At 26.8% G+C, this 24,673-nt stretch overlaps 1 protein-coding gene across 6 annotated transcripts in view; it reads right to left on the bottom strand.

Moving 5' to 3' along the window:
* Positions 1-24,673, bottom strand: part of LOC109599566 (somatostatin receptor type 2-like) — a 226,400-nt gene that overhangs the window by 120,134 nt on the left and 81,593 nt on the right. For all 6 annotated transcript variants that reach the window (XR_007548094.1, XM_049967544.1, XM_049967542.1 and 3 more), the window contains one exon: positions 1,337-1,377. The gene's annotated coding sequence lies outside the window, so the exon portion shown is untranslated. The remainder of the gene's footprint in view (positions 1-1,336; positions 1,378-24,673) is intronic.

Raw genomic sequence — 24,673 nt, forward strand, 5'->3', positions numbered from 1 at the left:
AAAATCTAAACATGTTCAACACTGTATTGTAGTTGTAAATATTTAAAGGGTTTAAAACTGTCTAAAGTATATTCACAAATGTTATAATTTTCCAGAACTGTTTTAACTGGGTTAACAAATGTTTAAAGTGCTTAACAATTGTCCAATTAATTTTTAAAATGAAAAAAATATTTTCAAAATATTCTAAATTTTAATACAAAATTATTAGAGAATTTTCATATTAGCTAAAACTTATTCAGAAGAATCATTTTCAGTTACAACACTATTTTCAAATTAATGCACATTTTTTGCACTATCTAAAACTTACTCAGAAATATCTAGAGTTTCAAGACTATATAAAGTAGTCATAAATGTTTAAAGTGTTTTCATATAAGATTGAAATTTTACAAAACTGTCATAATTGGACCAATAAATGTTTAAAGTGTTTTAGAATTGTAAATGTGTTTTTTAAAGAGTTATTATATTCCAAGAACATGTTAGTTACATATTCAGAACTTTTAATTCAAATTGCTAGTGGAACTGCAACATTTACTTTTTAATCGACGATACTAAACGACAATGTCACTTTAACAGGGGAGACATTAAAAATTCATTCATCGTAAAGATTTGACGCAAAACGACCCGAAGGTAAACACAAACATGTTTTTATACGTTTAATAAAAACAGTCTAGAATTTTTCGACCGAATCCACCGCCCTACTTTACAATCGGGGCCACAGAAGCCATTCGCTGCATCCCACATTAAATGTCGCGGAAAATCCAATTGATAAACCCCAATTTTTCTGAAACCTTCAGTGTGTATTGTTTAAGAAATATACCGAAACCATTATCTCCGTCCGAGCGCATAACGCCGAATGGCTTCAGGTCGTTAGAAGTGCACACGAGGGTCATTAAGGATAACTTGGCCAACAACCCCGAGATAAACGACACCGCGACGTTTATTATATTTCTCCGTCGACTCGAAACTTTTTTAATAATCGAATAAAACCGTCGGTAACGGATTGAGGCCCCACCCGTCTCGACCCCCTTTCTAATTCGAACGGTGTGTTTTATGTCGGTCAGTCCGTTCAAGGGGGTTGGGGTGGTTCCGGCGGACGAAATTAAAACCAATCTCCTTTACTTCCGTTCCGGCAGCAAAAAAACATCCGATCGAATAATTAAACAGGATTGGTTCCGTTCAATTAATTATTTTTTGTTCGGTTGCCATGATTGTGAATGTTGTGTTTCCTGCTATTGCGATTGGACAGTTTAAATATTTATTTTGCTTTTTCGTGATATATTCGAAGAAGGGGGTGGAGGGGAAAAGAGGTGTGTGAATTTTTAAGAGGGTTCCATACCTTAAAATCCACTGACCGCAGACACGGATTCCTGGATAATCCTGCAAATAAAATGGAAATTTTAATATTTAAACAGCGGATTTGTTTCGGCAAATAATGCTAAACTAAGTTTTAAAGAACAATGGATTGGTTAATTTTTATTTAAAATGTTTCAGTGTACAAGGAAGATAATGCTAAAGATAAAATGGAAGTAAGAATATTGGCAGTAAAAGTTTTACGATGTACTTTTTGTAAGTGAGAAGCTGTAAATATCAATTATTTATGTTTACAACCTTGTTTTCATTGATATTAAAAATAATTTTTGTGAATTTAGAGTTTGCTATAGAATTTTAAGATATTTTAATGTGGGATACTATAGTAATGTAGGACTAGTGTAACGGATCTACCCACTAAACCTAACATATGAGAACACGCCACATCATGCTTTAGAGTTTATCCTGAACAAACTTTAGATTAACTTAAGGATGTATAAATTTAGTAACATATGTAATGTCATATAGATTTAGGAAAATTGCTTCAACCATATAAATTAATAAAGAAATAAAAGGTGTAAAAATGTGAGTACATAACTTTATTCATTCGTTTTATGAAAACCTAGAACTACAGCATAAATTCTGCGTCAACGATCATATACTCCATTCTCCGGTTTCTCCTCCTCTTGGTCAAAGCAGAGTTTATAATCACGTCATTGTAATGCATATTAGTATTACTGAAGAATTTGATAGCCTTATTCCTCATGACTCACTTGACTTGTCGTTTGATGTGTTTATTGTAGACGCATTAACATTCTAAGATTCAAAGCAGCAAATTCTCAACTCATTCAAGTTTAGCAAGTTGAGTCTTGTATGCATATCCTTAGGCAGAGAAACCATAAAATAGTTAATTCCTGGGTATGGCCATAATGATTATCAAGTTATCAAATAGGTTAATGGAAGTAAGAATTTATTATATAAATAAAAATTTTACATCTGTAATAAATGTTATGAAAATATATTTATACCTTGTTCATTTTTATCTAATTAAAAACATTTCAGTAAAACATTTTTAATTGTAATATATGTCAAGGTAAATGTAATAATAATAATAATAATAATAATAATAATAATGTTATTTAATAATGGGTTCAAATATTAAGAATATGATTGTCCAATCCAATAAATTTATATTTGTTTATGTTTAAAACTTTGATATTATTTTACATACGAATTTTAAGATTTTTTAAAATGTGATACTATAATAATATAGGCCTAGACTGATGAATATACCCACTAAACCCAGAGCCTCGTGACCTCAAATTGTACTGCTGGTTTATTGGATTTACTTCGCAGAAACCTTGGGTTATCTCGAAGACGAATAAAATTAGTGATACAGTTAATCAAATATAGATTCAGAGGAACTTCATCAACCATATAAATAGATAGAAATATAAAAAGTTTAAAAATATGTTTACATAATTTCCTTTAATTGTTCCCATTCCCATTTTCACGCTTTTCTTCCTCTTGGTCGTCTAGGTTTATAATCACGTCAGTATTACTGAAAAATTTGATGGCCTTAAAAGTCTTGCATGCCCGTCCCCAAACAGAGGACCACAAATTAGTTAACTCCTGAGTATGTCGAGAATGGTTATCAACTTGTCAAGTACCATGATGGATATAACAATTTACTATTTAAATATTAATTTTTCTTCTGTAATAAAAAATTGTAATATCCAACAAATTAATATTTATGTTCGCAACCCAGTCTTCATTTTTAATATTACAAATTTTAATTATGAATTTAAAGTTTCTTATTTTTTTCAGGAATTTTAAGGTTCCTTAAAATATGATACTATAATAATATAGAACTAGTTTGATGAAACTACCTACTAAACCCACGACAACAGGACTTCACAGTAAACCTCGAATTTACCAGGTTTACCCTGCAGAAATCTTGAGTTGATGATGAATAAAATTAGTGATATAGCTTATCACATAGAGATTCAGAGAAATGTCAACCATATAAATGGATAAAAAAATTAAAGAGTATAAGAAAGTATGTACATAACTTCCAGAAATACAACAGATTCAGTAATACTGAAGAATGTGATAGTCTTATTTATCATGCATGTGTAATAAGTAACTCACTTCATGTTACGTTTGCTTTGTATATTTTAGGCGCATTAACTGTTCACTATTCGAAACAGTTCATTATTTACCGTACTCATTCAAGTTTAATAAGTTGAGTTTCGAATGCATATCCCCAAGTAGAGGAACCACAAATTAGTTAACTCCTGAGAATGACGAGAATTGTTACCAACTTGTCAAGTAGCTTGGTGGTAAATTTACTATTTAAATACTAATTTTACATCTGTAATGAAAAATTGTAATCTCCAATAAATTAATATTTATTTATGTTTACAACCCAGTCTTCATTTTTAATATTACTAATTTTAATTATGGTGTCATATTTTAAGGTTTCTTAAAGATTTCAGAGAAATATCATCAACAGTATAGATGGATGAAAAATTAAAGAGTATAAAAATGTGTGTATATAACTCCTGAGTATGACCAGAATGGTTATCAACTTATCAAGTAGGTTGATGAATATAACAATTTGCTATTTAAATATAAATTTTAAATGAGTAATAAAATATTGTAATATTATATTTATTTATGTTTACAACCCAGTCTTCATTTTTGTTATAATAAATTTTCAATATGAATTTAAACTTTCCTATTGTGTACAGAAATTTTATGATTTCTTAAACTTTACTATTTAAATAATTATTTTACATCTGTAATAAAATATTGTAACCTCCAATAAATTAATATTTATTTATGCTTACAACACCGTCTTCATTTTTGATATTACAAGTTTTAATTATTTAAAGTTTCTTATTTTGTACAGGAATATTAAGGTGTTTTAAAGTATGATACTATAATAATATAGAACTAGTTTAATGAAACTACCTTTTAAAATCACGACCACACGACTTCATAATGTGCCGTGGGTTTACCGGGTTTGCCCCGCAGAAACTTTGAGTTGATGATGATGATACAGCTAATAACATACAGATTCAGAGAAGTATAATCAACAATATAAATGGATAAAAAATTAAAGAGTATAAGAATGTGTGTACATAACTTCCTTCAATTATTCCTTGAAAGCCCATAACTACATCAAGTTTTCTGGGTCAACGAACATATATCCCTTTCTCCGGTTTCTCAAGTTCTTGGTCATAGCAAACTATGTTTATAATCACGCCATTATAATGTATTTCAGTAATATTGAAGAATATCGTAGCCTTATTTCTCATCAAGGTGTAATAAGCAACTCACTTCATTTTCCGTTTGCTTTGTATATTTTAAATGCATGGACTGTTCACCATTCATTACTCATTCAAATTTAATAAGTTGAGTTTCGAATGCAAATCCCCAAAGAAAATAACCATAAATTAATTAACTCCTGAATATGATCAGAATGGTTATCAACTGATCAGTTAGGTTGGTGAATATAACAATTTGCTATTTAAATATAAATTTAAAATCTGTAATAAAATATTGTAATCTACATTAAATTAATATTTATTTATGTTTACAACCCAGTCTTTATTTTTGATATAACAAATTTTAATTATGAATTTAAACTTTCATTTTTTATACAGGAATTCTAAGATTTCTTAAAATATGATACTATAATAATATAGAACTAGTTTGATGAAACTATATACTAAACCCATGACCACACGACTTAATAATGCACCGAGGGTTTATCGGGTTTACCCGATATATCCCTTTCTCCGGTTTCTCAAGTTCTTGGTCATAGCAGACTACCTTTATAATCATGCTCTTATAATGTATTTCAGTACTACTGAAGAATATGGTAGCCTTATTTCTCATGAAGATGTAACAATCATCAAATTTTATGCTAGATTTGAACATATTTTCAACTTATTCAAGTTTAATAAGTTGAGTTATGAATTTCCAAAACAGAGGAATCATAAATTTGTTAAATTTTGAGTATGACTAAAACTTAAAAACATTTTAATTACCATAAAATTAATTGTAATGTTATTTAGTAATCACGTCACAGGTTAAAAACATCCCTGTAAACACCAACAAATTAATATTTATTTTTGTTTACAACATTGTTTTCAAGTTAGATATTAAAAATTTTAATTATGAATTTAAAATTTCTTATTTTGCATAGAAGGTAGTTTGAAGCTTGTGTTGTTTATTTTTATCCAATTAAAATCATTTTAATATAATATTTACAATTTTAATATACATCACAGTTTCGTAAAACAAATTATGATGTTATTTAATAAACAGATCAAAGATTAAAAACCAGCTTGTGAACACCAATAAATGAATATTTATTTCTGCACTGGAAAATTAATAATTGCGCCAGCTAATAAAGTGTCAGATTATAACATTTATTTTTAAACTGTAATTATCCTCGGGCTTGTTAAATATAGCTGGATTTTTCAATCTAACTCAATTATTATTTTAATTTTCATAAATCTATAGACATATTCATTTTTTATTACGTTCATTCATTTCCTTCAAAATTAGATGTGTTTGTTCCTGTCGCGTATATAATTAAAATTTATTGAGGCATTTTTTGTTGAAACCATGCCATTTAAAATATTCATGTAACCGCAAACAAAACCTGAATAATTCAGTACATGAAAAGAATTATTAAAACATGAAAGTACAGTTTTAATTTCGGCGCAAACAATTTCAATTAATGGATGCATAGAAATTTTCGTTCCGTTGCTTCCGTTTTAAATCCAATTCGCATTAAATGAAATTTTGTTTACGCCACTTTGTGTTATTTTCAATTATAAACACTCAAAATCTTAAACGTCTAAACGACCGAAATAGAATAGAATTAATATGGGAACAATGGAATTTGTGCATTTGAAATGAACTTTTTGTTATCGGGCGCAATTTATTTGGGGGTGGTGTAATGTGGGCATAAACTGCATAATACATTCTGAAACGTTGCGACACAAATGCTAATGTAATTTATAATACAAACGGTTATCGTCTGCAACATGTAATATAAGTCAGTAGGTGAATAACTGGATTAGTGAAGACCATGCAAATTGTTTAATAAAAGTTTCATATCTAAAGAGTTCCTCGTGCATCCGAGACGAATGCAGAATGCAAATTTAATTAGATTATGGAAGTTATACAAGTTTGATATGGAGCTTTAAGTTTCAAGAGACGAAATTTAATTTCAGGACTTTTAAACGTAAATAACCGAAGGACGATTTAATTTGGCACGAATTGAGTTAAATGAACATTGAATCAACAAGTGGAATAATTGTTTGACCTCCTTCAATATAATAATATGACAAAACCAATTAAATTTTGATTCCTGGAAATTTCTGCGACGCGAATTGATAAGCAAAAATGAACAAATTGCAAGTTCACCGTTCGCTTGTTAGCGAATGTAGGTACATTTCTCGAAAGTTTGGCGAATTGTTTCGAGAAAACGATGTAATCAAAGGCAATGGTGGCGAACTTGTATATATTTTCATTTGAGCCCACCTTTTAGAAGTGCCGAAAGCGAATTAAAGTTCAAAGCAAACTACAAACAAAGTGACAAAGTTTAATAAAATAAGGAATAATTTAATGAGATCGTTTTAAACGTGAGGGCATGATGCTTCAAACTGCAGCACGTTTTCCCAATTAGTTTCAAATTTAATCAGGACGCAAACGTGCAAATATGATATAACTTATTTAAATAAATTTTTATCATTTTTATACTAAAAGTTTTTTATTCTCTTTTTAATTATGCTACTTATTTTATCTTATATTCTGTTTAATATTACCAACAAGACATTTTCTTGTGGTATCTCATCCCACACGAACTGACGTTTTGGTTCATTAACAGTTCGTAGAGGAATTCCAGCGTCGCTGGTTCACAAATCACTGAGAAGTCATAGTGCTATTAATGGAAACTGGAGGTGACCTGCTACCATAAGCAATAGCACACGATACAATTAAACCCATAGTGTTATACATATGACTCTCCACAGTGAAGCAATGATGACGTCTTTCTTTAATTTGTCGTCTTACTAACACATGACCATCATGCATGCCCCAGCAAAAGCGTGATTCATCACTAAACACAATGTGATTCCATTCCTCATCCCGCTGTTGACGTGCCATACACCAGTCACTAGGTTGGCACCTATGGTTTGCTGGTAGAAGTGAGTTCACAAAAAGAAGATAAATCCGTAGGCCAAAAGACGGAGATGAACAGATGGAATACCAATTGGCCTACCTTCATCGGCAAAAAATTGATCAGCAATTATTCACGTTGAACTCATCCTGTTTCGTAAGGTTAATAATCTAAAACGATGGTCTTGTGACTTTGTGGTAGCTCTGGGTCTTCCGGAACCTTTTGTTCTATCTCTTCAGGGCTCTTCACTCCATGACTGCCAACATCGTATTACAATACTAACATTTCTGTTAAAACGTCGTGCTATTTCTCTAAATGAAATTTCAGATTCATCCAGACTCACTATTCTATCTTTATCAAACTCGCTTAATTGGCTGCAATCTTCGTATTTTGTATAAATTATGAAATAAAATAAATTCTAATAAAAACTAAGAACACGTTTGTTTGAAATACCTTAAAGATATGAAGAAAAAATAATACGTTTTCCTATTTGTAATTTGTATTGCTTCAAATTTTGTTCAATTAACCTTTGTAATGACAAATTTGTCTTTAAAATGTTAAAATAATCGTTCAAATAAAAATTTTTACATTATATATTTTTGTTATTATACAAAAATTTTATATTTTTAATATTGTGCATAAGAAGATATATTTTTATTTACTTATCACAATACTATTTAACTACTAAATCTGATAAAAATATTCATATTTTTTTTATGTATGAATGAGGCTTGTTTTTTTGCACTTTCTTTTTAGAAACATTTAAATCATTTTTTCTACTTTTACGAGAAATAACTACAATTTTCAGGTACCCACTTTAAAATTAAACAATTTGTAAGATTTTTGATAAAAGAATACTTTATATTTTTATTAAATGTAAATTAACATTTAAATAAAATAAAAAGTAAAATATATTTTAATATTCTATATTTTTTGTTACAAATTTTTAAATGCATATATTAATCTTATTTTGTTGGTCAAAGAAATGGGGCATTCAAATGTATTTATGTTTTGTGTATATGTATTTAAGAGTAATCATAATAATTAGAATCTATATTATATTAATTCCAGATGAGAGGAAAATAATAATTAACCTGGAACATGAAGGTCTAATTATTGTTGATATCGCTAAAAACTTATGATACTTCCGAAAAATGATTTACAATACCTATTAACAAATATTTTTTGGTACAAATATTTAAACGCATATATTAATCTGATTTAGTTGACCAAAGGACTGGGACATTCAAATGTATTTATTTATGTGTTGTGTATGTATTTAAGAGTACTCTTAATAGTTAGAATTTAGTAGTAGGATCTAACATATATTATTTTAATAACATTGCTTTCCAGATGAGAGAAAAATAATAATTGACATGAATGTTTAAATAATTCTGATATCGCTAAAAACTTATGATGCTTTCGAAAATGGTTTACAATGCGTATTAACAAATATGAAACAACACACTCAATTGAAAATACGGTAAGATACGATATTAACAGATACATCTTTTCTTGTCCTCCTTAATTTACATTTAAATAAAATGAAAAGTAATATTTATTTCAATATTTTATATTTTTTTATACAAATCTTTAAATGCTTGTATTAATATGATTTAGTTGGCCAAAGAAATGGGACATTCAAATGTATTTATGTTTTGTGTATGTATTTAAGAATACTCTTAATGGTTAGAATTTATTCTTAGTAAGATCTATATTATTTTATTATATACTATTTTATTTTATATTGCTTTCCAGATGAGAGAAATAATAATAATTAATGTGGAACATGAAGGTTTAAATATTGCTGATATCGCTAAAAACTTATGATCCTTATTAACAAATATGAAACAACACACTTAATTGAAAATACGATAAGAAAATGTCTTAACAAAAAACAACTTCTTTTATTAACAGACAAATTGGAAATATCCAGAAAACGACATCCTTTCTTGCCCTCAAGGTAAATAAAAAATGAATTAATTGAGTGTATGACTGATCTGTGTGTCTTGTAGAACAATCAGACGTCGATTGAATGAACAAAACTTGGAAAATATATTTCAGTAATAAACAATTGGTATAAAACATTAATACATTCATCACAAAAAGTATCGCATAATTATATTTTTTTTTCTAAAATAATCTATAATTCTTACTAAAACCATTTTATTTGTGTATGATTTCTTTTAGATCAATATGAACCACCATTTTAAATTTTGGTATATAAAGAAAAAACAGAAATACTGCGTACAGTACACAAACACCTAATTGAAGATGGCAGATCGTAGCAAAATATGGCGGATTTTATGGGAATCAACCAATCCAGGGTTATAAGATGATTTAGAGAAATAGGAGTGCACACTGAAAAACCAGTTTTCGGTCGTCCAATGTGTACTATTCTTGTAGTATTTACGTATACAAAGATTGCGTCTGTGACATGTTACAGTTTGGCAACTGCAAAACGATTTGTCCAGGATCCATAATGTTCGAATATTAAGAGCATTGGGAATCAAACGCAGAATTCCTGTTACTGCTTTGTTGTTAACCAGGAAACACCGAGTGGCACGGATAAAGTTTGCAAGAGAATACACTAATTGGGATATTCAGGACTGTGCTAATATCTCTGGTAGCTGATCGGTATATAAGAGAGATTCTTGAAGAAAATGTAGTACCATTTGTCCCTGTTAAAGTCCAAAAATTTGTTCTTATGCACGACATGGCTCGCCAGCACTTTGTCAAAATAACTATATACTTGCGAGAGATTGGAATTCTAGTTTTAGATTGGCCAGCAAATAGTTCAGATATGCTTGGAACCACCTACAAACATGCATAAGAACCCGTAATATCGCTCCAGGGTGTCTCGATAGGCTGGGAGATGAAGAATGGGAAAATTTGGATATGGACAACGTTGGAAATCTTATAAGGAGTGTTTGAATGTTTTTTTGGTCATTCCGATTTTTTTCATTTTTACTGTATTATTTTTATTATTTTGCTAGTTTTGCTTTAATTTAATTTTTATGGAGTAAATCTTTATTCACTATTCTTCACTTGTGACAAAGTAACACTTACGAAGGTAAAAATAATAATTTTTAATCAAAACTCAATTATACGATGTGATGACTGTACAAAAACAAGACTAACAATTTAGAAAATAATGTATAAATTATTCTGGAGAATTTGGGAGAAGGGTACTTTGAAGTGACGAATCCATGTTTAATAGAACAAGATCAGTTGGTCATTCAACACATTCATCATCTTCTTAATAAGTTAGGATCCCAAATACACTAGAAAAACTTTGGAACATGGTGGTTTTATTGGCATGGTATAGGACCATTTCTAAAAATATTTAATAAAATGGTCCAATTAGTATATAGAGAGATGTAATGGAACCATTAGGCAACGATAATTTACGAATTAAATGGATTTTTATGCATGATAGACACAAAATGAAAAACAGAGAAAAGAATATAGTGAAATATAAAATATTTTAATTACATTTAATTAGTAACGTGTGCTATTTCTTTGACACTTAACAGCCAATCAATCAATTTATCAGATTTATGAAATTTAGGTTAAACAAATTTCTATTAATATTATTTCTAAAATGGCGAATGCACACAAAATACGCATCCGCCATTTATTAAAACAAATACGGATAAAATTACTGTTAATTTTACACCACTAATAAATAGCAGATTTAATATTAATATATTAAAAAATTGAACGGAATTATGAATGTAATAATGTAATATACGGAACAAACATGAAAGGGCATTAATAAAACATCCAGTTCCTATTTTATAGAATTATTAATGTAATAATATAATTAAATTGTCCAATAATTACATTTCTCCATTTTACTGCATTCTAGAAATGTAATTACAAACGAGGGAAATGCGAATAAAGCAATTATTTATTCAGTATCCCCATTTTATTTAGGTAATTACACAACTATACGAGTTAGAATAATGTATTAAGTATTATTATAATATAAAACACCGTCGAAACGATCCATATTTCAGATGAATTGATGGAAGTTTTTTCCCCATTTCTACTTAAATTAGATTTGTTTGTTCTTTCCCCGTCCTTCCACATATTGTTAAGATATCAGATCAACGCTTTTTCTTCGCTCGAATTCAATTCTGGCTGTCACGCGACATTTTTCAAAAGTCCAAGCTTTTAAAACGTTATAAATGATACAATTAGACGCGTTCAAAAGCTCAGAAACTCTTTATGACGTCAATACGCAAAAATTCAACAATTCTACTGTATAAAACATTTTACTGAACAAAACGAAATTAATTACACTTCATTACGTCCCCCAGCGAAAAATCCTAATTGGCTGCAAAGTTTCAAGGCGACTTTAAAATAATTGGCGGTCGGATATACGTGCAATCTTCCGAAACTTTCCCCCGGGACGGCGCTAAGGGCGTGTTCATAACTATCGGTTAGTCGTCGAAATGACGGGTTAATTAACGGACTCGAAATCAGTCCAAATTTATTTCGGGGCTTGTTTATTTAAATTAAATATTCAATGTTAGAAATATAATTGCTTGTTTTAAAAATTTCGGAGCGCTTGATTAATGTAAACTTTAAAAGTTTCTAAGTAAAAATGTCGAATTAAATTTCCCGACTACGCAATTTAATTAGTTCGTAATGCAGTTGTGCTGCATTTTAAATCGAATTCGTAAAATTGAATTATATTTATTGCTCTCAAAAGAATGCAATCTGAAATATAGGTTAATTTATTCAGAAAACACTTCATAATGGCTTTTTCACATTCAATATTTATGTCCGCTTCCGTAATTGAGTCAACAGAAACAACAACAGAAATTGTGAATGTACGCATATTGTGTTTCCATTTCCGCGATATACAACCAAGAAAAATCGAATTTGCAATGTTTTCTTTTCATTCGACCGCGAAATTTACCATTTACAATTTCAAGCACGTTCAAACTTTAATTTTAGCAAGGAATTAATTATATTAATGTAAGTATTGTTTGAGAAAACACGTTGAGTATATTTAGTTCAGTTTTTATGACATAAAACATTTGGAGAAAGATAATGGGCACACAGAATATTATTTGCAATGAAAATATTTATTGTGAAATTCGTGAGTATTATTGAAACTATTCGAATTTTACATATTTATAATATTTGAGCTTATGTTACAATAAATCTACAATAATTAAAATATGCCGTGTCTGAATATTTATTATATTCGGAATATGTAATAATATAAATCATATATTATTGGTATTTATATATTCTGAAATTTTAAATTTCAAATTATCGGGATGCTTTTTAATATCCTGATTATAAAATTATAAATGTGTACGTATTAAAATATTTCAATAGTTAAATTCAATGCAAACTCAATTTATTACCATTATTTAAAATAAAATTCATGCAACTGTCAAAATTACTATTGTCAATTTTTTATTTTACATAAAATTTATGTAATATTTTTATTAAATTTTTAAAAATAATATATTCAATCAATTTAAACATATTTGGAAATTTAAAAATCGAAGTATATTTAGTTTATTTTTATTGTTTAATTTAAGAAAAATCAACCTTTCTATTATTTTTTAAATTTTAATTTAAATTTAAAAACAACTTAATGAAAGAATTCAAGATTTTTTTTTAATTATTTAAAATAATTGATGTAAAAATTTTCATTATTTATTTATTTTTAAGTTTTTAATATTTTCCTCATTTTGCCTTTTAAAAATAATACTCCATTAATTTAAACATATTTGTAAATTTAGAAAACAAAGTAATTTCAATTTGTGTTTTCTATTTTATATAATAATTAAGAAAAAATTTTATTCTTTTAATTAAAATATTTACCTTAAATTCAGATCACATAATTTAAATTAAATTCTATTTATTTTTGTGTATTTAATAGTTTTTTAAATTTTAAATATTTTAAATATGTTTGCAGCTTTAAAAGTCAAAAATAAATTTATTTGTAGTATGTATGTATGTAACAATAATTTAGAAAATGTAAAAATCTCTTTTATTTTTTCAATTTTTAATATACCTTTTGAAAAAACTATCGAAATAATTTAAACTGAATTTATTTAATTTAATTTGTTTGTACTATCCAATCCATCAATTTTTAATACAATTTAAAATCAAGCAAACTTTCTGTATTAAATTAAATTTATTTTTGCTATTTAATATAATAATTTAGAATATGTTAAAATTTGTTTATTTTTTTAATTTAAAATTTAATTAAAAATAAATTCACTTTATTATTTGAAAAATAATTGAAGAAATTGTCAAATTTCTATTAATTTTTCAAAACTTTTATTTATTATTTATTATTTTCTAAATGTTTCATAAACAAACTATTTAAATTTAAAAATATAAACAATTTTTTTTTTAATATTCAAGAAATTCTTAAGAATTTTAATTTCAAAATAAATTTAATTTATATTTATTATTTTAAATAAAATACAATAGAGTCAATATTTTTATTAATATTTTGAATTTTTGAAATTCACCTTTTCAAGATAATTTTTAAATAATCGAAACAAAAAAAAAATATTATTAAAACTATAAATTTGAAATTCAAAACAAATTAAATTTATTATTATGATTAATTATAATTTAATATATTAATTATGTTTTATATATATATATATATATATATATATATATATATTTAAAAATTCAGAATAAATTTAGTTTATTTTAATTAATTTAAATAAAATTCAAGAAATTGTCAAATTTTTTTACTATTTTTAAATTTTTAATAATTTTAATTTAAACCAGTTAAAAATTAAAAAGAAAAAATTAAAATGAAAGAGAATCTACTTTATTTTTACTATTTTCTTTAAAATTTATTTTATTATTATTAATTTAAATAAAATTCAAGAAATTGTCAAAATATTAATTAATAATTAAAAAGAAAAAAAAATTAAAGGGAATTTATTTTATTTTTACTATTTATTTTTAATTAAAAAATAAAACAATGTAAATGTAAAATCCGTAGGAAATCCACAGGAAATGTTTAAACATTTTTACAAATTTAACGTTCAATTTATTTTTTAAAACAGTATTCAGGCAATTTTTAATAAACCCAATAAACATAAACAATGTAAATGTAAAATACATAGGAAATACTCTTTTCAAAATGTTTTTATATATTTAACATTCAATTTATTTTTCACAACAGTGATCAGGCAATTTTTATTATACCCAATACAAAACAATAACGAAAAAATTTCAGTCAATAATTTAAAATTCCAAACGTCGTCAATAATTCACGTCTCGAACAAAGATTAAAAATCCGTTCGGCGATAAAAATCAACTACACGATAAATATCGGTATAAAGGATTTTTTTTCGATCCTATCGAATATGTCAGGGCAAATGCATTCCAAAATAAAAAGAAGAAAACACAAACCAAAAAAATTTGATGAATGTAAGCGAATATGTTGTTTTCCGGTTGAATTTATGACCATTGGACGTTTCGCACTGGATCATATTTCGTGAATCAAACTCACACGAGATTTATTACATCGGCACATGAAATGGACCGAATTTTACCTTTGAGAATTGCAAATGTCCTAGCACATCGCGAAAATCGCGTTGATTCGATTCGATTCCGATTCTTCAACTCAATTGGAATGGAACGAGAGAGAGAGACAGAGAAAAAAAAGTGGAAACGCGGTGATTGAGTAAGTAATAAATTCTAATGAACGTTTATTTGGCAGGAAGTTTCCACGTCGGGAACCAGTTTTTCCGATACATCAGTCAAGCAAGTGTGCAAACAGTGTGTCTGCTAATTCCGTCATTTTTCCACGTAACTTCTGACTGTAAAATCGATGGGGGCTCCCGCCGCCGATATTTTATGTACATATTCTAAAACGGGAAACGGGGGGCAAATCACTCAAAGGGAATAATGGCGTGCGAAAGAGTCTTTGTGGATTAATCACCCGGGAAATTTGGAATTCAATCGATTCGACGTAATTATGTACGCGCACCGGATATTAAAGCGGCGACATCCTGGGTACAGTGTAACTGAAACAATACACATTTTCGGTTTATTGTGCCATTGCGGTTAAGTAGTGTTTTTAATGAAATATGAAATTCACAGAGGAGGCCTGGATGAATAATTGTGTGTCTTGTATAACTGTCACATGCATAATCTTGTTCGTGTGGATAAATGACAGAACCAATTTAAAATTCTTTGCGCAGTTGCATCACATTACCTTTTATGTACGTCGGATGAAATGATAGCGAAATTGGTTTCTTCATATGCATAAAAAAAATTCCAAGATTGTTCCATTTTGAAATGTAAGTTTAAAGGTTGTGTAAATTGTATTTATACACGTTTAATGATCAAAATTATATATGGTACATACAGAAGTGGGTAGAGATTTTCAAAAATGTCTGAATTACTATTAAAAATGATTATAGGATATTTATCTTGTCTAAAAAATGCTTAAATAATTTGAAGTTTGTCTTAATTGTATTGGTAAATATTTAAACAACTTAAAACTATCTAGAGTATATTCAGGTTGAGTTGAAACTTTCCAAACTTGAATTATTTATGTCATGAAGTATTTAAGGACTTTAAGAGTTGTCTAATTTGTATTTATATGCGAATAGAGATTTCCTAAAATGTGTCTGAATTTTAATAAGAAATGATTATAGAATGGATATTCGACTTGTCTCAAACGCAATTAAAAATGTTTAAATAATTTGAGGATTGTTTTAATTGTACTGTATTGTTTAAAAAACTGCAAACTGTCTAAAGAGTATTCAGATTGAGTTGAAACTTCCCAAACCTGAACTAATTTTATCAAAAAATTTTTTAAGAATTTCAGAATTGTCTAATTTATATTTAGCCGTAAATGGACATTTTCAAAAATGCGTCTGAACTTTTTCATTTTTTTGTTCAAAAATGTTTAAATAATTTCAAGACTCTTTTAATTGAAGTTACAAATGTATCAAAAAGTGTTTAAAGGTTTATTTAATTTATATTTAGGTGTGTTTAAAGATTTTCTAAATTGTATCAGAATTTCAATTAGAAATGATTATAGAATACTCGACTTGTCTAAAAATTTATTCAAAAATATTTAAATAATTTGGCGATTGTCTTAATTGTACTCATAAATGTTTAAAATACTAGAAATTATATTAAGAGTATTCAGATTGGGTTAAAACTTTTCAGACCTGAGTTAACTGTATCAACAAGTGTTTGAAGAGTTTCAATTTATATTTAGCTGTGAACAGAGATTTTCTAAAATGTATTAGAATTTTAATTAGAAATTATTATAGGATATTCGACATGTCTAAAATTTATTAAAAAAAGTTTAAATAATGTGGGGTCTGTCTTAATTGTACTCAAATGTTTAAAATAATATAAATTATCTTAAGAGTATTCAGGTTGGGTTAAAACTTTTCAGACTTGAATTAATTGTATCAACTAGAGTTTCAATTTATATGTAGTTGTGAATAGAGATTTTCAAAAACCTGTCTGAATTTTAATTGCAAATAGGATTGATTATATGATATTTGGCTTACATAAAACATATTAAAAAATGTTTAAATAATTTAAAGACTGTTTTACTTGAACTTATAAATGTTTAAATATTTTCAAACTGTCTAAAGTGTATTCTGATTGAGTTTAAACCTTTCAAACATGAAATAATTGTATTAAGAAGGGTTTAAAGAAATTCAGAATTATCTAATTTATATTTATAATAGATGTTAATAGAGATTTTTAAAATGTGTCTGAGTTTTAATTAAAAATGTTTATAGGACTTGTCTAAGACATAATCAAAAATATTTAAATAATTTCAAGACTCTCTTAATTGATGATATTAGATTTGCCTCAAATTTATGCAAAAATGTTTAAATAATTTGAGGACTGTCTTAATTATAGTCATAAATGTTTAAAACACTAGAAAATATCTAAAGAGTATTCAGATTTAAAACTTTCCAAATCATTACTTACTTACTTTTCAGAATTGTATCAAGAAGGGTTTAAAGAGTTTTAGAATTGTCTAATTTATATTTAGATGTGAATAGAGATTTTCAAAAATGTGTCTGAACTTCAATTAAAAATGAGTACAGGATATTCGACTTGTCTAACACGTATTCAAAAATTTTTAATTAATATCAAGACTGTCTTAATTGTATTCATAGAAACAGATAAAAACTGAAACCATTTAAAGAATATTCAGATTGAGTTGAAACTTTTTAGACCTGAATTAACTGTAAAAAGTGTTTAAACAGTTTCAATTTATATTTAGTTATAAATATAAATTTTCTATCATAATTTTAATTAGATATAATTATAAAATATTCAACTTTTCTAAAATTTATTAAAAAATGGTTAAATTATTTGACGTCTGTCTTAATTGAACTTGTAGTTGTTTAAAAAACAAGAAATTATCTAAAGAGTATTCAGATTTAGGTTTTCAGATCTGAATTAGTTTTATCAACAAGAGTTTCAATTTATATTTAGTTGTGAAGAGAAATTTTCTAAAATGAATCAGAATTTTAATTATGAATTATTATAGCACATTCGACATGTCTAAAATTTATTAAAAAAAGTTTAAACAATTTGGGGACTGTCTTAATGTACTCATAAATGTTTAAAAAACCACAAACTGTCTAAAGAGTATTCAAGAAGAGTTCAAAAAGTTTTAGAGTTGTCTAATTTATATTTAGTTGTGAATAGAGATTTTCAAAAATCTGTCTGAATTTTAATTAAAAATGATGAAGAAAATGAAAAAGATATTTGGTTAACCTAAAACATTAAAAAATGTTTTAATTGCACTTATAAATGTTTAAACAGCTTGAACCTGTCTTCAGATTGAGTTGAAACTTTACAACTTGAATTAATTTTATAAAGAAATGTTTATTTAAAGAGCTTCAGAATTGTCTAATTTATATTTAGATGTGGATAGTCATTTTCAAAAATTTATCTGAATTTTAATTAAAAATGACTAGAGTATATTCGACTTATCTAAAACATATTAAAAAAGTTTAAATAATTTCAAAACTGTCTTAATTGTTCTCATAAGTGTCAAGTATTTAGAGAGTTTCAGAATTAACTAAATTAAATTTAGTTGTGAATAGAGATTTTCTAAAATGTGTCAGAATTTTAATAAGAAACGATTATAAGATTTGTCTAAAATTTATTTAGCAACGTTCAAATAATTTGAGGATTGTCTTAATTGTACTCATGAATGTTTAAAAAACTACAAACTGTCTAAAGAGTACTCAGATTGAGTTAAAACTTTCCAAACGTGAATTAATTGTATAAAGAAGTGTTTAAAGAGCTTCAAAATTGTCTAATTTATATTTATATGTGGATAGAGATTTTCAAAAATGTTAATTAGAAATGATTGAGACTTTCAGAATGGTTTAATTTATATTTATAAAATGTGACAAATGGAATTAGAAATGGTATATTCGTCTTATCTAAAATGTAATTGTAATTATAATTAATATTTAAACAGCTTGATTAAAACTGTCTAAAGTGTTTTAAAGATTTAAAACTTCCAAAACATATCACATTTGTCGTGTGAAATAATTGTATCAAGAAGTGTTTAAAGAAATTCAGAATTATCTAATTATGTTTATAGAATATTCGTCTTGTCTAAAATGTATGTTTAAAGAGTTTAAAAACTCTCATAATATAATTCATAAAAGTTTAAAGAATTTAATTCATCTACAACATCCTTTAGAAAGATAAACAGTCTGTTGTTTTAGTTTAATAATTTAATCGCGCAATAAACCGCCCCATATTTTCTAAATGTGTTTTTTTATTGAGCAAATTAGAACAAAATTTGAGTTTCACCGCAGTTTGCACAAAATAATATTAAAAAACCCTATGCTAACCAAAGAGAACAAACCAAAGTGCTTTTTAATTGCACTTTACATTCACGGGCGACATCAGCAAATACTGGCAGGTACAATAAAAACTATTTTAACCTTATTTAGAATAAAAGGTGCCAGACGTTTTAACGAGTCCAACACTTAATTCCACTTCGTAATGACCGACGAAACTCGCAGACATAAAATTGTATCTCCGAAATTAATTTGTTTTATCTCGCAATTCGGTTTAGTTTTTTTCCCTCGTGTTGGTGATGATGGTTGAAATCCCTGCGGACAATTGCAGGTGTTGATTTAAAAAGAGCTACGGCTCTTTGGAAATCTGATTAATTTGAGCCGAGTTATCAGTAACGTCTTTGTAAACAATCTTGAGACTTTCCACTCCCTCTCATAATAAACTTCTAAATTTAGTTAATAAGTGCTGAAGGAGACAATTTTAAATATAGCCTCGGGACGGGGGTGTGATGTGATGATGGAAATTACAAGTTGCTAAGTTTTAATGTCTTGAAACTTACACAAAAACACCCTTTCTCTTATTACAATGCTAAATAATAAGTTTGAAAAAATATATTTTTTTTTTTTAGATTTGGGCCTTAAAAATTCAAAAATGGCAACAAATTTATGTTTGGGCAGCTCCAAAAACAATTATTCTGTCTTTTGTTATAATTTTAGTTAATTTTGTTTTATTAATTTCTCATGGAATTTGGTGATATTGATTTTATTATGGATTTAAAAGTTCAATTCTTGATGATGGTGATACAATTTTGTGTAATTTATGCAGAAAAGTACATTGTTTATTAAAAATTATTTTGTATATTTGTTCCAATAAACCCCATTGGACAGGTTTATTATTCTAAATTTTAGTTCCTTGCTTCGCCCACCTCTTTTGACATTGTGCTTAAGCTCTAATAAAATCTGTTGTCTCTGTGATATAAATAATTATTTTCTTAATTGTTTGTTATTAAGATGCATTATTAAAGGAGAAAAAGGTGTCGCTGTAATTCCAAAACAAATTTCCAGCGATGGATTAGCAAACAAACAATATTTACCCTGAAATTACGTCCCTCATAACAATCGCCTTCGTTAAATCTATTTATGCGATCTCTAATTAACGTCCTCGTTGTTTTCGTCCGCACGATAATTAGCCCGAACTACGATTAAAAAGTGTAATTCAAACAAAACCGGACAAACATCGAGTTTGATTTGGAATTAGAGCACGTTAATGGGATAACTAATGTACATAAACATAACGCATTTCATTTCAGCATTTCAGGAGTTCCAGAAATATTATAATCAGGACGTATCCTTCAACCGCATCAGCGTCAGCACCGACCGTTTTGCAATCTGCCAAATCACGATTAACATCGATTTGCGGTCGAATTCATCACGGATTCATTGCCTGCACACAACGTAACAAATTACTCCATGTTTTTTCGACAAGCTCCCAATGAAAATTGAATCAGCGTACGGGCAAGTTTTTCTCCTTCACATACCTAATCTATTATTAACGACGTACGAAATCCTGCCCATCTTTCATGGTAAACAACCCCATGAATCTGGCCGTACCCGCTGGTTGAATGCGTGCAAACTCGCCATTAATAATCGGGGGAGTTTTGTTTGAAGTCGGCGAGTGGAGAATATTATGGGATTTAATTAATTACCTGTTATTGAAATAGTTTGTGACACTTTTTGATGTATGGGGCCGAATGAGAAGTCCGCGGGGAACCAGCAGTTCAATTAACATAATTTCATTGATTTCATTCAAATTGGATTGTTCTGAGAAAGTGCGTGGTTTGGATATTGTAATTTGTCTTTGTCTAAAACACAAAATTCATGCGGAAAATGTGGAGATTATAATTAATGCTTTCGGAATAACAAAATGATTTGAGTGTTTCCTTATTTGAATGAATAATATAATAAATTTTGAATGTAAAAAATATACATAGTCTTGAAAAATTGTAAAATTTGTATACTTAAAGGCTATGGAAGGTACAGTTTTATAAATTTTTACGTAATTCTATATATCTGTAGTAATAAATATTGTGTAAAATACAAAATATTTTATATATAGTATGTGGAAGTTGGCATAATTTTATAAATTTTATACTATTGTATTATATACAAATTATATATGTATATTAAAATTTACCATACTCTGTCGTTCATATGTTGAGCAACAAATTAAAAATATAATCATTTTATTAAAAGAAAGATTATTTTTAATTTAAATTAATTTTATAATTATTAAATGTCTAAACATTTCGTACCTTCCATTATATATGGATAACTTTATTTACATCGTTTTTATGTGTTCGACAACAAATTGTAGAAAAATTCTGGAATAGTGAAAAATAAAGTAAAATTATCTCCTGAAATAATAAAAAAAACGAGGACTAAAAGAAGCTGCTCTCTATGGTAAAAGTCATCATTTCTGCAAAAAATAAAGCAGTGAGACTACTTTTTGCAAGAGGACATGTGAACTGGACAGTGGGCAATAGAAAACAATTTTGTTTTTATTTTTAAGTATTTAATACTTTTACTTATATTTTAAAAATTATATTCAATCAATTTAAATACATTTAATACTTTAAAAGTCATTTTTTTAATATATCTTTTGAAAAAACTATCGAAATAATTTTTTTAACTTTTCATAAAATTTTAAAAATCAAGGCGAATTTAATTTATTTGTACTATTTAAAGTCATTCAATTTTTAATATTTGAAAATAATAATCAATTTAAGTTGAATTTAATTACTTTTTAATTTAAAGTAAATTCAGTTAATTATTTAAAAAATATAATTAAAGCAATGGTCAAATTTCTATTAACATTTCATTTTTTAACATTTACCTTTTTAAATTTTTTTAGAAAACTTTAAACCTAATGTAAATTCACTTTTTAAATTTAAAATTAGAAACAGAATTTTTTTAAAATATTTGACATTCAAAATATATTTAAATTATATTTATTATTTTAAATAAAATTCAATGGAGTCAATATTTTTGTATTTTTCATTTTTTTTTTTTTTAAATACATCTTTTCAAGATAATTTTTAAACAAATAATATATATTAAATCTTAATAATTCTACAGTCTTTAAAATATAAAAAATTAGTATGTGAAAGTTATGGTTTTTCAATTTTAAATATTCTTTTGAAAAAACTATCGAAAAATTTAAACTTTTCTTAAAACTTTAAAACTCAAGGTAAATTTAATTTCTTTGTATTCTTCAAAGTCAATCAATTTTTAATATTTGTAAATAAAAATCAAATAATATAAATTTAAAATTTAACTTAAATTTAATTATTTTTAATTTAAAGTAAATTCAGTTAATTATTTAAAAAAATAATTGAACCATGGTTAAATTAATGTTTCAGTTTTTAGTATGTTCTTTTTTAATTTTTTTAGAAAACTTTAACCTAATGTAAATTCGCTTTATTTTTATTATTTATTGTTTTTTTTTTTTAAATTTTATAAACAACTATTTAAAACTGAAAACAAATTTTTTTTAAATGTTTTTAAATATTTAACATACAAAATAAATTTAATTTATATTTATTATTTTATTAGAGTCATTATTTTTGTTAATTTTTCAATTTTTAAAATGCATCTTTTTAAGATACTTTGTAAACAAATAATATATGACAAATCTCAATAATTTTATAGCTTCTAAAATATAATATATACTAGAAGAGATCATTTCTGCAGAAAAAAAAAGTAACGAGACTACTGTTTGCAAGATAAACTGGACAGTGGACAATAGAAAACAATTTTGTTTTCCAATGAAAGTTGGTTCCAATTATTCAAATCTGATGTCATTTTATGGGTGAGAAGACCAATTAATGAAAGGTATAATTCCAAGTACACTAGATCTACTGTGAAGCATGCTGAAGGAGGCGTTATGGTTTGGGGATGTTTTTCTAGGTTAGGCTTGGCCTTGCTGGTTAAGATAAACGGTATAAAGGATCGTTTCATTTATCATGACATTCCGGAGAATCATATGCTTCCATTTACTGAAGATAACAATAAAAAAATCTATAGCAATTAATACTGTATATAATTTGCATTATGTATGAAATATAGAACAACCTTCCAAAAAAATACGTATATTTAAAAGCCAGGTAAAAGTGAAGGATTAAAATTTTTTACACAATTCAATAAATTTGTAATGGTGACATATAATATACAAAATTAAAAAATGTGTAATATGAAAAAGTGCACATCATAGTATGTACAATTTTATGCATTTTTATACAATTCCATTAGACTTTAATAATATATACATTAGACAAGCAAAAAGTAATTCACGTTTATGATTTATTTTTGTGTTAAACTGAAAATATATTTTATGGATTTAATGGATTTTTCATAAATTGAGTGAGTATAACAAAATGGGGTGCTTGTCAATTCATTCCTTGCACGCAATGCATCTGAACATTTTATTGATCGTATTATTACAAGCCAAGAAAAATGGATTGTGCTAGCAAACAAAACTTAAAAAAATAGTCCTAACGCAAGACTTTGATCACAAATAAATTAATTTTAAATCAGCAAATTACACACACTAGAACTAAAAAAACACACAGAAATAAAAACTTTAATGTACATATGAGATATGGCAGATATTATCTTTAATTTTACATTTTAACTTGGAACATAAATAGAATTCAACTTCCATCATAATTTTTTTTCTTCATCACATCCTCCATTAAACCTACCAATGAAAATAAAGAATTTCAAGTTTTTCTATTTGCAATGTAGAAACGTACACAGTACTAAAAGCCATAAAACTTTCAGTAACACTCGCACTATTTGCAATTTAGTTGCGAGTAAAAGCTGTTATTATTTCAGCGCTTCATGAATAATGCACCATCGAAACTTTTAATCACCATAATGACACGTGCTAAAATTGTGCGTAAATATCTATTTCCACTGAAACAATTATTATAACTTATTTAAAACATTGATTTTAATGTATAATGTGAACGAGCCAAACGACGACGAAAATAATACGATACATTTTAAGCTTTTCTTTAAGAACAACTAACTACGTTTCAGATATGACAATCCGGGCTCGCAAAAGGGCTTTATTTAACGGGATCAAATCTCAGATTTAGGAGTCTACACTTGGTCTGTAATCGCATTTGCAAGGTCTTATAAATAAGAGTTTTATTGTGATTTGTACCGTTTCTGTTGTCGTGCCCAACAAATTGCCAATTTGAATTTGATACGACTTATTGAGTTGTCGAAATAAACTTACATGGAAAATTATATTTCAGCAATGATAAATCTAATAAGAAAA

Source organism: Aethina tumida, chromosome 5 (assembly GCF_024364675.1).
Source record: "Aethina tumida isolate Nest 87 chromosome 5, icAetTumi1.1, whole genome shotgun sequence".
Taxonomy (NCBI): domain Eukaryota; kingdom Metazoa; phylum Arthropoda; class Insecta; order Coleoptera; family Nitidulidae; genus Aethina; species Aethina tumida.